Source organism: Pelobates fuscus, chromosome 10, assembly GCF_036172605.1.
Source record: "Pelobates fuscus isolate aPelFus1 chromosome 10, aPelFus1.pri, whole genome shotgun sequence".
NCBI lineage: Eukaryota > Metazoa > Chordata > Amphibia > Anura > Pelobatidae > Pelobates > Pelobates fuscus.
The window spans coordinates 116,025,404-116,041,842 of NC_086326.1; the positions used below are offsets into that span (position 1 = coordinate 116,025,404).

Below are 16,439 nucleotides of genomic sequence, written 5' to 3' on the forward strand. Positions count from 1 at the left end.
CCACATCCTCCCCTCCCCTCCCAGCGCCGCTGAAGAAATAACCACCCGCCCTGGCCCCTGACAGCAAGTATCTATCACTCTTATTCTTCATTTTTGGCAACTAATTACATTTTTTTGTTGGTTTTTGTTGGGGGGGGGGGGGGGGGGGGGGAGCGGGGTAAATCAAAGTTCCCTAAGTTTTCAACGCCCAAAACATCTCTTCCACCCCTCTCTCATAACAATATATACACATATTTAGAAATAATCAGATTTAGAACCCCCGCCCTGTTACTGGTCACTACCACAATTCGGAGAACATTCTAACTTGTTGACCGAATAACGGGGAATTGTGTGAGCGATCTGGAAAAGAGAGCTACAGAGTAAGTCTAAACACCGAGTATTTATAGCTGCAAGTATGGGATGTACAGAGTATTTATAGCTGCAAGTATGGGGTACAGAGTATTTATAGCTGCAAGTATGGGATGTACAGAGTATTTATAGCTGCAAGTATGGGGTACAGAGTATTTATAGCTGCAAGTATGGGATGTACAGAGTATTTATAGCTGCAAGTATGGGGTACAGAGTATTTATAGCTGCAAGTATGGGATGTACAGAGTATTTATAGCTGCAAGTATGGGATGTACAGAGTATTTATAGCTGCAAGTATGGGATGTACAGAGTATTCATGTCACAGGGTCTGGGTGTGATGGGAGTTGTATGTGTGCTTTTGGGGTAGTTTTGATTGCCAGATGGAGCTGCTTGTGTGGTATGGGGCAGGATAATTTATTAGAGTTTTAACCCTATTATTCTATCCCTGAGCTGTTTTTCAGCGTTAGACAAAGTGAATATGTTTAGAGAACACTACTCACTATATTTACATATAGAGAAGAGCCATAAGTTCTTCCAAGTTCAGTCTTTTTCACAATTGCTTTTGCTGTTGTTCCAAAAAAAAAATAATCAGTTTTATAGCACTTTTGCAACAAAGTACGATAAAAATTCATTCTTGACCCTAGAATGGCAGTCAGATCTCTCCTTGAATCAAGAAACTATAACCCCAGTAATTAAAAATTAAATCCCTGAATATTATATTTTTGCAAGTAAATGTCAAATTGCTGTTTAACCCCTTGGTGACCAGACCACTTTTCAATTTTCTTACCGTTAAAGGACCACTATAGTGCCAGGAAAACAAAATCGTTTTCCTGGCACTATAGTGTTAATAGGTCCCCCCACCCTCATGGCCCCCCTCCCGCCTGGCTCTAGGGGGAGGAAGGGGTTAAACGCTTACCTTTCTTCAGCGCCGGGCTCCCTCGGCACTGGGGACTCTCCTCCCTCTTTCACCGAACGCGCATGCGCAGCAAGAGCCACGCATGCATTCAGTCAGTCCATAGGAAGTTGTCTCGGTGACTATAGTGTCCCTTTAAACTTGGAGCATAAAAAAAAAAAAAGAAAGTGATTCTTTTGACACACAAATTTAAGAATACATGTACTGAGAACTTTAAGGGTTACTGCCAGAGAACACCCCATTATGTGTTCAGCAACATCTCCCGAGTACAGTGATACCACCCATGTATTGGTGTGTCGGGTTCTCTGGGGGCTAAACAACCTTATTTGGAGGGTGCGCATTCTAGTTTTCAAACTTGGAATTTTCACAGCTGGTCATCATGTATCCATATCCTATTTGGGACATTTTTGAAGCCAGCCAATGTAATTTACCCCCATCAAACCATATATTTTTGAAGAGTAGACACCCGAGGGTATTTCAAATAGTGGTATTTTAACACTCCAAAGCTAATCTATTTTGGTAAACGGCTGTCCTCATCCTAGTATTATGCTTCGCTAGGAGATTGAGCGCTTGCGATGTCTCATTGGTAATTATCTCAACCACTGCCTGTAACCTTATAATGCGGTTGAGCATATATATTGGGGTTCTATATCCGAAAGTACCATCCTCTGCCCAAGTGGCTGGCCCATAATAATCTATAATACGCTGGGGAGGCCATTCATTATCTTCCCAGGTACCTATCTCTAGGGCTCCCCTTTTCTTCCTATGATTCACATCATACACTTTAACTCCCAAAGTCTCTCCTGTTTCAATAGGCAACAAGAAGAAGGATGGTTTGAGCATACCTAACACACATGCCCCTTCCCAGTCCTGGGGTAACTCCGAATAGGCTTTCTTACCACAGATCCAGTACAAATTTGCTGGGGCTTTCCAACTAGATGTGATAGATCAAACCACATGTCCTTTAAATTGGCATAACTTGCAAACGGGTTAGGTGGTTCTGAGACATTTGAAGCCGACCACCAGGTTGTATTCTTTGTATTATCATCATAAGCTTTTTGCCCTAGACAAGTTAGTTCTCCTACAGATGTATTAAACATTATTCCTTTCCTTGCTATGCAAACATAACCTATGATGGAGGTCTTTAATCGCCACTCAGATTTACCTCTAACACTCATTTGATAATCAGCTTGAGAAGATATTATTTGTTCAATTGTCTCAGAACCAGAATACATTACCTCCTTTGCTTCCCAGGGCCATTGGTCTCCCATGTTAGTACCTCCACACACATAGCAGTTGGTCACATTAAGACTACCAGCAATACTTTCAGCTAAATCTATAAACAGGTTTTTAGCATTATGGGGGATCTTATTGTCTACACTCATCTCTTCATAAAAAGAATGGAAAACCTGATGAGTTTGGGATGCTACGGTATCGGTCTCTATCCCTATAAATAATATTGTCCCAGGATCCAAAACCCGTCCCATATATCTGGAACCCAAATAAGTTTCCAAACCTATCTAAGAATTGTTCAGGATTATTGATAAGTATATGGACTGGGTTACACTCCATAGACTTACAATACGGTTTGGTAGGCAACTTGGTAACAATCATATCCTTATCTACTGTCTGTCCCCAAGTTGCCCACCCCACACAAGACCAATATGGGCAATAATTATAATCCCTATCTGGGCATTTTGGACTTACATACTTGTTTTTACTACTGGGACAAATATACTTATCGTTAGACCCATACGTTCTTTCCCATTTAAGATCCCCGCATACATTCCACGGTTTTCTACCACTTGATATCGCTTTACATGCATCAAATAGCAGAACACCCGAAGAATGTACGGTTTCTAATACTGTTTTATTTATTAGGGTCCCATGTGGGTCTCCATTCCGGAGGGTCAACCAAATTGTACGGGGTTGATACTCTGGATTGAAGCACTTAGGTTCTCCTACTCCTAAATGGCATACACTATATTCTATACCTAAGTATCTACACCTAGACACATATCCTTTACACTCATATTGTGAATGCCAAAATAGGGTCTGGGAAATATGATTACCTGTTTTAGTAGTCTTAATGCAAACCTCACATCTAGGTGTGTCGGTACCTCTACCTTCCTGAATAATTAAAAACACAAAAATACAAATTATCAAGAGCACTTCTTTCGACGTCTTCATCCTCAGTCTTCGTCCGTGCGATGGCACCTCAGCTTCCAGGATGTGAGGGCTGCAAGGAATGGAGTTCTGCGGGTCCTCTCTTCCCTTCACAGAGGTCCCTTCAAGACACCCTGGCTATGTCACGTGGGTGACTGGTCAGGCTTTATTATGGCCGTTAAAACACTCACTTGCTGATCTCTTTAAACACACTTGTAATCCCGATATCTCCTCGTCACTCCGACTGAGTCGTGCGCTTTAACCGGATCTTGCAGGGATTCTCTGGATCTGGTGTAGCTTGCCAAGAATCTACTGCTGCTGGTTTAACCCTGGAGTGATGAATCCACGGAGTCACTTCAGCCACCTTTATAGCTGTAGGGGTAGACAAAATAACAACATAAGGACCCCTCCACTTAGGCCCTAACGGTATACTGTTCCACTCTTTAATCCATACTTGATCTCCTGGATGATAGCTATGAACAGGGGGATAAATATTCACAGATAATCTATCTTGTACCCATTTCTGTACCTCCTCCATAGTTTTACCCAACTCTACAACCTGCTGCCGGGTAATTCCTTCTCCCAACTGACTCAAATCCCCCCTTAAGTTACCAAGTACGGGAGGTGGACGCCCATACATGATTTCAAAAGGTGAGAGACCCATCCTTCTGGTAGGTGTACTACGAATACGCAACAGAGCTATAGGCAAAAGAACATTCCACTTAAGCTGAGTCTCTTGACACATCTTTGCCAATTGATTCTTAATAGTTCTATTCATTCTTTCTACTTTCCCAGAGCTCTGAGGTCTATATGCCGTATGAAGCTTCCACTTAATACCAAGCATATGAGTCAGTTGTTGTAGGCACTGGTGAACAAAGGCTGGACCATTATCCGATCCTATAGAGCATGGTAGTCCATATCGGGGTATTATTTCTCGCAACAGGAATCGTACAACTTCTCCTGCTTTCTCTGTACGAGTAGGACATGCTTCTACCCAACCTGAATAGGTACACACAACTACTAGTAGGTAGCGATGTCCACCGGATTTAGGCATTACTGTATAGTCTATTTGAAGATCGGACATAGGGAGTCCCCCCATATACTGGACTCCCGGTGGTTTCACTGGTCCTTGCCTTGCATTATTCTTAGCACATATTACACATCTTCGTACAATGGCTTGAGTCAAGTTGGACAATCTTGGTATGTAGAAATGTTTTCTGAGAGATTCTTCCATACTATCTCTTCCAGAATGTGTCCCGTTGTGATAGTTCTGGACAATTTCTACAGCTAGTGATGCTGGAATAACTATTCTTCCATCTTCTAACTGATACCATTTGTTCTCCAGGTACTTCCCAGCTTCTGTCTTTAACCACTCTTCTTCTTGAGCTGTATAAACTGGAGTCCATTGAGACAGTGGAGTCGGTATAAGAGCAGCTATATGTTCCACATATTCCTGTCTTCCTGATTCAGCGGCACGCTTAGCTGCATTATCTGCCATCCGATTTCCTTTGGTTACATCACCATCACCTTTCAGATGCGCTCGACAATGTATAATACCAACTTCTTTCGGTTCCCACACGGCTTCCAATAGTTGTAATATCTCAGCTGCGTACTTGATTTCTTTACCCTCTGAGTTCAGTAGTCCTCTTTCTTTATACAAAGCTCCGTGGGCATGAGTGGTTAAAAACGCATACTTGGAGTCCGTGTAGATGTTCACTCTTAAACCTTCAGCCAATTGTAACGCTCGTGTTAGTGCAATTAATTCTGCCTTCTGTGCCGATGTTCCTTTTGACCATGGCCGAGCTTCTATCACCTTGTCTATGGTAGTCACTGCATATCCTGCATAGCGAATCCCTTCTTTCACATAACTACTGCCGTCCGTATAGTACTGGACATCAGGGTTCTGGATGGGAAAGTCACGAAGGTCTGGTCTACTTGAGAACACTTCATCCATCACCTCCAGGCAATCGTGTTGACTCTCAGTAGGTTGTGGCAAAAGGGTAGCTGGATTTAAGGTGTTGACAGTCTCTAAATGCACTCTTGGATTTTCACACAACATAGCTTGATACTTAGTCATGCGGCTGTTACTAAACCAATGATTGCCTTTATAGTCTAGCAACGTTTGTACTGCGTGCGGGACTCGCACATAGAGTTCCTGACCCAGAGTGAGTTTATCAGCTTCGGCTACCTGCAGGGCGGCGGCAGCTACGGCTCTTAGACAAGGTGGAAGACCACTGGCCACTGCATCCAGTTGTTTTGACATATATGCAACAGGTATTTGCCATGATCCCAAGTACTGTGTCAATACTCCCACAGCCATTCTTCTTTGCTCGTGTACATATAAGTAGAATGGACGTGTATGATCAGGTAGACCTAATGCTGGGGCACTCATCAAAGCCTTCTTCACATCTTCAAATGCTTTTTGCTGTTCAGGGGTCCATAGGAAGGGATCGTGTTCTGTACCTTTTATAGCTGCGTAAAGAGGTTTCGCCAATATCGCATAACTGGGAATCCATATCCTACAGAAGCCTGCTGCCCCCAATAATTCCCGCACTTGTCTTCTATTCTTGGGTATTGGTATTTGGCATACAGCTTCTTTTCTCTCTGGCCCCATTATTCTTTGACCTTCAGAGATATGGAATCCCAGATACTTGACAGTTGGCTGACACAACTGAGCTTACTTCCTGGACACCTTGTATCCTGCCTTCCAGAGAATGTGTAGTAGATCATGTGTTGCTTGCTCACATATTTCTCTTGTAACTGCCGCTATCAACAAATCATCTACATATTGCAATAGTACACACTCTCCTGGGATGGACTTGAAATCCAGTAAGTCTTGACTTAAAGCTGATCCAAATAGGGTAGGTGAATTTTTAAACCCTTGGGGCAGTCTTGTCCAAGTCATCTGGCGTTTCGAGCCCGTTACAGCATTTTCCCATTGGAATGCGAAGATACACTGGCTTTCCGCAGCAATTCGAAGGCAAAAGAAGGCATCTTTAAGATCTAGGACAGTGAAATAGGTAGCTCCGCCCGGAATTAAAGCAAGCAGGTTATATGGATTGGGCACAACTGGGTGTATACTTACGAACGCATCATTGACTGCTCTCAAGTCCTGCACAGGGTGATACTCATCTGTACCGGGCTTTTGAACAGGCAGCAATGGGGTGTTCCAGGGGGAAGTACAGAATTTTAGGATACCATACCTTATGAACTTATCCAAATATGATTGTATGTTCTTCTTGGCCTTTTGTGGGATATGATACTGTCTTAAGCTCACTGGATAGACCCCAAGTTTCAGTTCAATTCGAATTGGGATATTGCGAGCAAGTCCTGGTGGGTTGTTCTCTGCCCAAACTCCTGGTATATTGAACAAGGATTCATCACTCTTAGGGTTTTGGCTAGTCAACGCTGTATAAAATCGCCACTCTTCTTTGAACTTTAAAGATGTTGTTCCATTTGGTAGGAACGTTATCTGCGCTTGTAGTTTTGACAACAAATCACATTCTAGCAGTTGGACTGGACATTCAGGCATATAAAGGAATTGATGTTTCACTACGTGGCCTCCCAATGTATAGAGTCGACTTTTAAGAACCGGTTTAGCAACACTTCTTCCAGTTGCTCCTATTACGGTGATGGTTCTTCCAGATGGAGGAGCAACTAGGTCAGTCACCACCGAATGTTCAGCACCAATATCGATCATGAAAGCACTCCTTTTTCCCCCTATTGCTACATCGACCATAGGCTCCGCTCGGCCAAGGGGGATGGAGCCCGGTCGGTATCAATAGTCCTCCATGACTGTGTCAGCAAATCCTACAAAGTCCCTATCTTCTCTATCGCGGGGTCTCTGCGCTGCTGGATAGTACCTATCTTCTCTAACATTTCCTCTATTGCTACCATTATTCCCTCCAGGACCTCCTCTACCTCTCGCTCTGCCTCTATAATTGCCATATCCTGCCCTAGGTCTGTCTCTCTCATACTGTTCCCTCTGTGGGCACTCACTTCTCCAATGCCCTTCTTCCCTACAGTACGCGCATTGGTTCCTACTCAAAGGTTCCCCATTCCACTTACTCTCGCCTTTATCTGTTCCCCTATACACTTCCTTTTCCCTTCTATCTATGCCTGCGATGGCTACCGCTAGCATATCTGCCTTTCTACGCATCTTGCGCTCTTCCTCTTTCTTTGTCTCTGTTTCCCTGTTCATATATACTTTATTCGCTACCTCCATTAGTTGGGTTATGGACATCCCTACAAACCCTTCTAACTTCTGTAGCTTGCGCTTTATATCTCCGTAGGCTTGGCTGACAAAAGCAGAGTTAACCATCCGGGAATTCTCAGAAGCCTCTGGATTAAAGGGGGTATACAAACGGTATGCCTCCAATAATCGGTCATAAAAGACACTGGACGATTCATCACATTTCTGTAATACCTCAGCCGTCTTAGGCATATTAATCGCCTTCTTTCCTCCGGCTTTCGTGCCAGCAATAATAGCGTCCCTGTAAGATTTTAAATGAACCATGTCTGCGCCATTGACATTCCAATTTGGATCGGTGTTTGGATAATGGGCTGTGGCCCATGCTGCTGGGTTGGCCTGATTTTGTGTACGGCCTCTTCTTCCAGCGCTTTAATTGCCGCTTGATTTATCCTTGTCCTTTCCTCATTATTAAACAATGTCATTAATAATTGCTGGCAATCAGCCCAAGTGGGATTGTGTGTCTGGACTATTGAGGTAAACAAATCCGTCATGGCTTGAGGCTTTTCGGTGCAAGAGGAGTTATGGGTCTTCCAGTTAAAGAGATCGGTAGTCGTAAAAGGGACATAAACGAAGACTGGATCAGCGTATTGTATCTGGCCGTCACCGTTGATGTGTGTCGGGCCAGGAGTTAATCGAAGAGGCATCTGATAATGTCGGGGCTGTAGGGCACCAGTCATTTGTAGGGTTAGTATGGGGCTTCGTTGGGGTGCGTCAGTTAGGTGTTCCGGTCGAGGGGTAGTAAGACAAGGGGATGGGGAAGCTTTACTATGGGGAAGGTTGGTAAGTAAAATATTCCGGGCCGGGCTAGGAGGAGCCTGACCGGAAGCTAGATATGGCGCCAAATCTGGGTATGTGGAGTTAACGGAAGCAGGTATCGGAAGGGGAGGGTTTGAAACAAGAGGGCTGGGCTCTGAGCTAGAGGAGGGAGTAGGTGGGGACAACGGGGCAAGGGCGTTTCCAACAGCACCTCCTCCTCCTCTTCCAGTGGAGGAGTAAGGGGCGGCATGGGGATCTCAGACTCAGGGGGCGTGTCCAAAATGGGCGTAATTACGGCCTTAGTGGACAAGCGAGTCCTGGCCACCATGAGGCGACATTGTTCCTCGTGGCATACTCGGATCTATTTTGGCGAGCCATTTACAGCCTGCCTCCAACAATCAATATATGGAAACTGGCCGTAAAGTTCAGGCCTACCTGATACAGCCACGTGTACACGCTGTACCAGATTAGGATCCAAACGGCCACGTGGCGGCCATGCGGCAACCAAAGTAGGCCATTCCCTACTACATAAAGTAATCAGGCGTGCTGGAGACATCTTTACCCCAAAATCACATACTGTATATCCCTTTTTAAAGTTTTTAATCATACATCCTAAGGGATCCAAAATCGTTGAATCTGACGCACCCATACTTAACAATGGAGCGTCGTTTCCAACAGAAACTATACAAACACTCTACCAACGGTCACACCCGTTCCCTCGGCAACAGCACCACGTGGTACAGTTACTAAGCGAAACGCACACAACAAAACACTCAGGGAATTCCCGTACACACACAGCTGTTACACCAGTCACTAAGTAACTAATACTGTGCCCTTTGGCGAAACTATACGGTCACCTACGCTATAATTTCTTATATCTAAATTACCCGTCTATAACATACCCCAGTAACATCGTCTTTACAAACAGTAGTTATAGTACGGTTAGCATAGGTTAGAGTACAAGTTAAAGTCACAGTTCAATTAGTAGTGAATATGGTGTTAAAACATGCAATATAGACGACAATTATTAGTACTTATTTACAGTGTCAGTAATTATACATGGTTATGGTACCGTGCGCTATAATACAGTTACACACTATTCACACTCTCGCTAGACGGCAGAGCTCACGCTATCTAGCAAGATATACACGCTACTACAACAATCTTTAGCACATTTACAATTCCCAACTAATCTATTGGCCAGTACCTTGATGGACTACCTAAAACTATCTACATACGTTTTGGTTAGCCACACTGCCCAAGCACCACATATAGCGAACTAGAGGGCGGAATTTACAACAGTACCCTCTTAGTCTATATACTCTATCAAAAATCTAGTGGGTTCCAAATTTACACGCCTTCCCACTTAGCCAAGACAGGTTGAGATCTAGCGAACCAAATTTACACAGGCGCCGCTTAGTCTCCCGGTCCCTCCGACCTAGCGAACGAAATATACACCCTAGAACGCTAGTCTAGACAAGACACCGGTGTCCGGCTAGGGCTATTTACACCAGAACCCCGCCTGACTCCAAACCAAAATTAAACGGGCTGACTACAGGGCGTTTAATTGAGCGGTGCGCCTTCGCTCCTTCCCTCCACTGGAGGGGGCAGATTCCAAATAACCCCTTATGGGCCTACCGCACAATCGGTATCCAATACCCCTAGTGGGTCCGCCGTCTAAAACAGCGGTCGTCTTACCTCCTCGTTCCTGAACCTGAGTTCACACCCATTGACTGGGACACCCCAGCACTTACTACGTAGAGGCCGATGATCTCCTGGACAACAGACCAGTGGCGCCGAGACGAAGGGAGGTCCACGCAGAAGTTCAGGGGTGCAGCCGTAGAGAACGTGGGCAAAGATAGACCGTCTCACGCCTCTGCTTCTCAGCTACCGTTGAACGATGAGCTTCCCGGCCAATGCACCAAATGATACCGGAGAAACTGACGGAAGCCAAGCACAGAGAGATGGACACAGGTTTCTTCAGGAAGGAAGAGATTCTTTATTCGGTTCACCGATCGGGACTCAGAGGGACTAATGTCACCAAAATACAACAAGTTCTGACTTGGAACTTCTGACTTCAGACTTGGAAAAGAAGTGACAGTTACTGAAAGAAAGTCTGAGAATTGCACATATTGTTACTTTTCACACTGTCCAGCAAGGCTTCATTGCATCACACCAGATTTGTGGTTTTCCTGTTTTATGCTTCCTTGTACACTGTTGAAACAGTAATGATCCTTAATACGCCCTCCCCCCCCTCCCTACACTCAAAGCATGCCTTTATTACATCATGCCTGATTTGTGGTTTTCCTACCCCCTTTACTCTTTATGCTTCCTTCTACACTGTTGAAACAGTAGTGGTCCAGTATAACTCCATTTTGTGTTGAGCATTCATTTTATTGTGGTCCTAAACATAAATGACAACATTTCAATCACTTTCCCGGTCTTTGCCAAGACATCTAATATCATGCCTTCTGCATAAAAATAGTCAAGTAGTTACAGGAACACTTCAAGCACCATAACCACTACCACCAGTGCAAGTTGGCGAACTGTTTTAGAATAATTTGGCTTCCCACCTGTGGTTTGCCAAGTGCTGCCTCCCGCCTTCACTACGTGAGTCAGAGAGCCAGACGCTCTTGCCTATTCGCTTCCATTAGCTGTCCTGAGCTAAGCCTTGCAGCGCAGTGTTAGCTCATTGGATGAGAGAGTCAACTGCTTTAACTCAGCCAATGGGTCAAGATAGGGTTAAAAAAAATTCCCTAGCCATTGGCAAGTGAAAATGTTAGTTCTGGAAAGTAGAAAATCACCTCTTGTGGGGTGTTGTGGTGGTAGAAGTTAATGTTTAAACTTCAAACACTGCACATACAAAGATATGACTTGTGTGCTGGCACACGTAACTTAAGCAGTCCAGAACTGTGTTCCGGGCTGCCTAATGTCAATTCTGTATATATGTTATTTCTGTCATCAGCGATCTGGTGACAGACATGCTCAGCTTCTACACTGCCTGCAAAGCTTGATTTTGCCCTCCCTCTGTCCTTTTAATTTTTTAGCCTATCCCACCTCCCCGCATTTTGTTTTCTAATCTTTTCTTTTAATTTTTTATTATTTATTTCTCTCTCCTGTCTTCTCTCTCCCTACCCCTCGCTGGCTCAGAGCATGTGCATGTACTCTGAGACGGTCAAACGGTTCAATCACAGGCTTCTCATAGAGATTCGTGTGAGGTCCCTGCTGACATCAGACGGAGGAGGGAGTTTTTTTTTTTTGTTTGCATCTTTTAAATAGGGAAGGAGAGGCCAATTAGTAATTTGCAATAGGGCCTTTTAACTTTAAAAAAAATTTAACAAGGGTTACAGTAACTCTGCACAAACTTAGCTTAGCTCAGATAGAGAGCTTCTGGCTCTCTGGATGAGTTAGTAGAGGCGAGGAGGGGCACCCAGTGGACCCCAGGTAAGAAGTAAAACTTTTTTTTACATGTTTATTACTAACAATTGGTCTGCAATGGCCACTGCTTGGAGTGTTCCTTTATTCATTGCTTCAATAAGGGTGTGAGTAAATACATTTAGGTAATCTTAGTAATAACTATCTAAGGTAAAAATTGTAGATTATGCTAATTTAGTGCACTCATAATCTTAATTTTAGTAATGACAGGAGGCGAATATTGAGCATTACTCTCTTTACTATAAAATCCAGCAGCACAGATCATAACAGAAACAACCAATCAGAAAAAAAGTATCCAACCCTATAAAAGGCCCTGCCAGTCTGATCACTTCCTCTTTCTTTGTAGTGAATCATTATACACAGTCTAGAACAAAACCAAGTCCTGAAGAATAATAGAACAGCAAATAACATCCAGAATTTGAAAAATAGATGACCGGAAATATAACAAACAGATCCAAGCACGTGGAGAAGTCGATCACACTGAAAGGAAATAAAAACAAGTGAAAGACATCTGAAGTGACAAGATGCCCACAATAATAACTACCGTATATACTCGAGTATAAGACGAGTTTTTCAGCACATTTTTTGTGCTGAAAAACACTCACTCGTCTTATACTCGAGTCAGTTGTCTGTATTATGGCAATTTTCATTGCCATAATACAGACAAGGACCGGGGGCTGGCAGGAAGCTGTAACTTACCTTCACCGCAGCTCCTGTCAGCTCCCTTCTCTCTCCTCCGTCCGTACAGCTCCCAGGTCAGCTCCCTCTGCAAATCTCGCGAGAGCCGCGGGGTCAGAGCGTTGCCACGGGTTACCGTGGCAACGCTCCGCGCGGCCGCGAGAGTTGCAGAGGAAGCTGACCTGGGAGCTGTACGGACGGAGGAGAGAGAAGGGAGCTGACAGGAGCTGCGGTGAAGGTAAGTTACAGCTTCCTGACAGCCCCCCTCCTACAGCCCATCCACTGGACCACCAGGGAGTGAGAGCCCCCCTCCCTGGCCAGCTAACAAGCAGGGAGGGGGGACGAAAAAAAAAATAATAATAAAAAAAAATAAATAAATAATAACATTAAAAAAAAATATATATTACAATAATAATTAATAAAATGCCCACCCCCACCAATGCTCTGCACTCACACACACACACACACACACACTGCACTCACACACACTGCACTGCATTCATACACACTGCATACATACACACATACACACACTGCATTCACACTGCACTCATACACACACTGCACTCAATTCATTATATACACACTGCACTCACACACTGCACTCATATACACACACTGCATTCATACACACACTGCATACACACTGCATACACACTGCACTCATACACACACTGCACTGCATTCATTATATACACACTGCACTCATATACACACACTGCACTCATTATATACACACTGCATACACACTGCACTCATACACACACACTGCACTCATACACACACACTGCACTCATATACACACACTGCACTGCATTCATACATACACACTGCATTCATTATATACACACTGCACTCACACACTGCATTCATACACACTGCATACACACTGCACTCATACACACACTGCACTGCATTCATTATACACACACTGCACTCATATACACGCACTGCACTCATATACACGCACTGCACTCCATTCATTATATACACACTGCATTCATACACACACTGCATACACACACAGCATTCATATACACACTGCATTCATACACACACACACTGCATTCATTATATACACACACTGTAAATAAATATTCAGTTAATATAACTTTTTTAGGATCTAATTTTATTTAGAAATTTACCAGTAGCTGCTGCATTTTCCACCTTAGTCTTATACTCGAGTCAATAAGTTTTCCCAGTTTTTTTGGGTAAAATTAGGGGCCTCGGCTTATATTCGGGTCGTCTTATACTCGAGTATATACGGTACATAATAAAGTCAATTGACGTAAATCATTAATTTAAATCGATTTAACCATAAATGTATCTAACTAAGCTGTAGTCCTAATGCAAAAAACATATATAATCATAACTAACAGCTAATATATGACAATAGGAATAGTGCGAGAAATAAAGACCCATTGTGGGAAAATATTAGGCTCCTGTCATTACTAAAATTAAGATTATAGGCACACTACGTTAGCATAACCGACAATTTTATCACATGACAGGAGGCTTCATGTTTTGCATTTTTTTTTTTTTTTTTAATTCTTTATTTTTGTCGTGCAGGTGATTACAAAGCGTAAACGTACGCCACAACAGCATGCATGAATGGTTAAACATAGGATTAGCAGTGGCATGAGAGGTCTGCACATTTTTGTTTTAAAATGAAAATAACAAGCTGTTTAACAATATTAGGTAAGATTACAAATGTTAGGCTAGACAAGCTTGAGTTCGGAGCGCATTACAAGCAAAAAAATAAAAGATTAAAGTAAATAATAATAGAGAAACTGAGCTTAATAAACGTGTCCTGCTGGTGAAATATAAAATAGAGTACATTGCGCAGGTTATTTAGGCAGGCTAGTGCAGGTGGTTCAGTTAAACTAGACATATGCTAAACATACTGCGTGGAACTAAATAACATGCATGGTCGACTATTATGAACATAGAGTTAATGAGACTAGCGTAATGGCCTACATATTAATTAAAGCAATGTAAGAGGCACAGTGATATATCAGGTAATATATACATTTTAGTGGTCTGTAGCATAGAGACGAGCGTTTAAACATTAAATTGTTTGTGTTTGCTATACTGACACAATATGGTATATGTAGGTTACCGCTTGACCGGTAAGAGCTTGTATTATTTGCATCTGTGATGGAGGCTGCAGTCCCAGAGTTCATGTGGCTGCCCCTTTATCGAGTCCGTCAGCCGATGCCTTGCGGAGTCTTGTGGGCCTCTGGTACTGGTGCATGCTTCGATGCTTGCGTTCTGATGGTGTGGGCGCACGGTACCTCTGCACGATGAAGTGGCCCTCTTGTCAGGTGAAGTATAGTCCCGGTTGTGAGTCCCATCTTTTGGTGTGGTCGTCGGCTGCAGCTACAATGTCGGTTTGCTGCTGACGCCATTTTGGGCTTCATAGGCCGCTTCTTCCTTGGTCGGTTGTGGTAGCCTTTGCCCTGTTGGTGCTGAGACGCTGCTGGTAAGCGAGGTGGTGTTTGGCGCTGCATCGTGGGGGTCTCGTTGATTTTCCTCGCCTTTGTCTGGTGGTCTCTGCCATTGGCGCGGTATTGGGCCTCTGTCACCCGGGCGGCCCTTTTCCGGTGCTTGCTTAGCCTGGGGTGGGGGTCAGAGTGTGTCATGCCTCTTTTTTGGGTCTCCCCTGGCGGGCCCTGTGGTGTGTCATCGGCTAGGTTCTTCGATTCCGGTGGCCACATAAGCCTCTCTAGCTTTCTCCAAAAGGAGCAGAATATGTCGTTTAGTCGGACTTCTGTGTCCCTCCAGACTTTGTTTAGGACTGCATTGTGTTTGCCGTCCGCCATTTTGTGGGCCCTACCCGCAGTTTCTATGTTGCTTGTTCGGGTTGTCTGGCTTCCTCTTGTTAGGGGGATCATGTGGGGTCGGTCCGGGATAACCCCCGCCGGACCAGAGGGGGGGGAACGAGGGGTCCGTGGCAGTATTCCAGCCTTTCCCGGCGGCAGGAGAGCGGCCGTCTCTCCCGCGCCCGCCATGCTGGGAGGCCTCACCAGGGTATCGGGTGTATGCCGGAGCAATAGTCGCTTGGAGGGTATCGTTTGGTGCATCCCGGTGTCCCCCTTCGTCTGGTAGCCTTTATGTGCCATTTGGTTGCTGTTTTCGTTGCGTACAGTCATTTTTCCTGCCGCCTTTGGCCGGAGCTGTTGAGGTTAACGTCCTCTCGGCTCCTCGGTCAGGCCCCGCCCATGTTTTGCATTTTTAACGCTGAGAATTTAAGAGACACTGTAGTGGTTTGGGTGCTGTGACCCTTTTGCACTTAGTGCTGCAATGTAAAACATTGCAGTTCCAGAGAACTAACAGACAGCAACTAGAGGGCTTCCGGAATCCAAACTGACTTTTGGTCCGTTACCTAACGCTGGATGTCCTCATGGACCTCTAGCGTCAGATTTTTCCCCATAGGAATGCATTTAATTATCTAATGTGCTTGCGGCCTAATGTGCTTGCGGCCATTGCCGCGCATGCGCATTAGGTCTCCCCCACCAGCTGATGTCGGCGGGGAGAAGCGTGGGCGGAGCCTGACCTGAGGGAGCACCTGCCGAAAAAGGACTGCGACCCAGCCACGCCACAAACCGAGTGGGCACGAAACAGGATTCTAACCTGGCCATGGTAATAATCAACGAATTCACCTCGCCAAAGTCGTAGTTGTGACCGGTTTGTGTGGCTTAACATATGAAATAAGAAGGTGTCCTGATGGTGTAGCGAAGAAGTAACCTCTACATACTTTAATAGAGTGTCAAAGAGAACACTCTGAAGGATAGTGTACAAGGTCCAGGAGCTGACTCGTGATAATGGCTCAAATGAGGTGGTGTAAAATCACTTTGGGTAAATTGAGAGGGATAACACTTAAAACTTAAA

The 16,439-nt window shown here is 44.4% G+C and overlaps 2 protein-coding genes across 4 annotated transcripts in view; both read left to right on the plus strand.

Annotated features, from left to right (window-relative positions):
• The window catches only part of CCDC86 (coiled-coil domain containing 86), a 248,143-nt gene that overhangs the window by 29,697 nt on the left and 202,007 nt on the right, over positions 1 to 16,439 (plus strand). The window lies entirely within an intron of this gene.
• The window catches only part of LOC134575655 (uncharacterized), a 185,474-nt gene that overhangs the window by 139 nt on the left and 168,896 nt on the right, over positions 1 to 16,439 (plus strand). Inside the window, exon 1 of one of the 3 annotated variants that reach the window (XM_063435006.1) lies at positions 4 to 67. The exons of 1 other annotated variant lie outside the window; for it this stretch is intronic. The gene's annotated coding sequence lies outside the window, so the exon portion shown is untranslated. Of the gene's footprint in view, positions 1 to 3; positions 68 to 146; positions 360 to 16,439 lie in introns of those variants that run through there. One more of the 3 variants, XM_063435004.1, reaches the window with a different exon arrangement.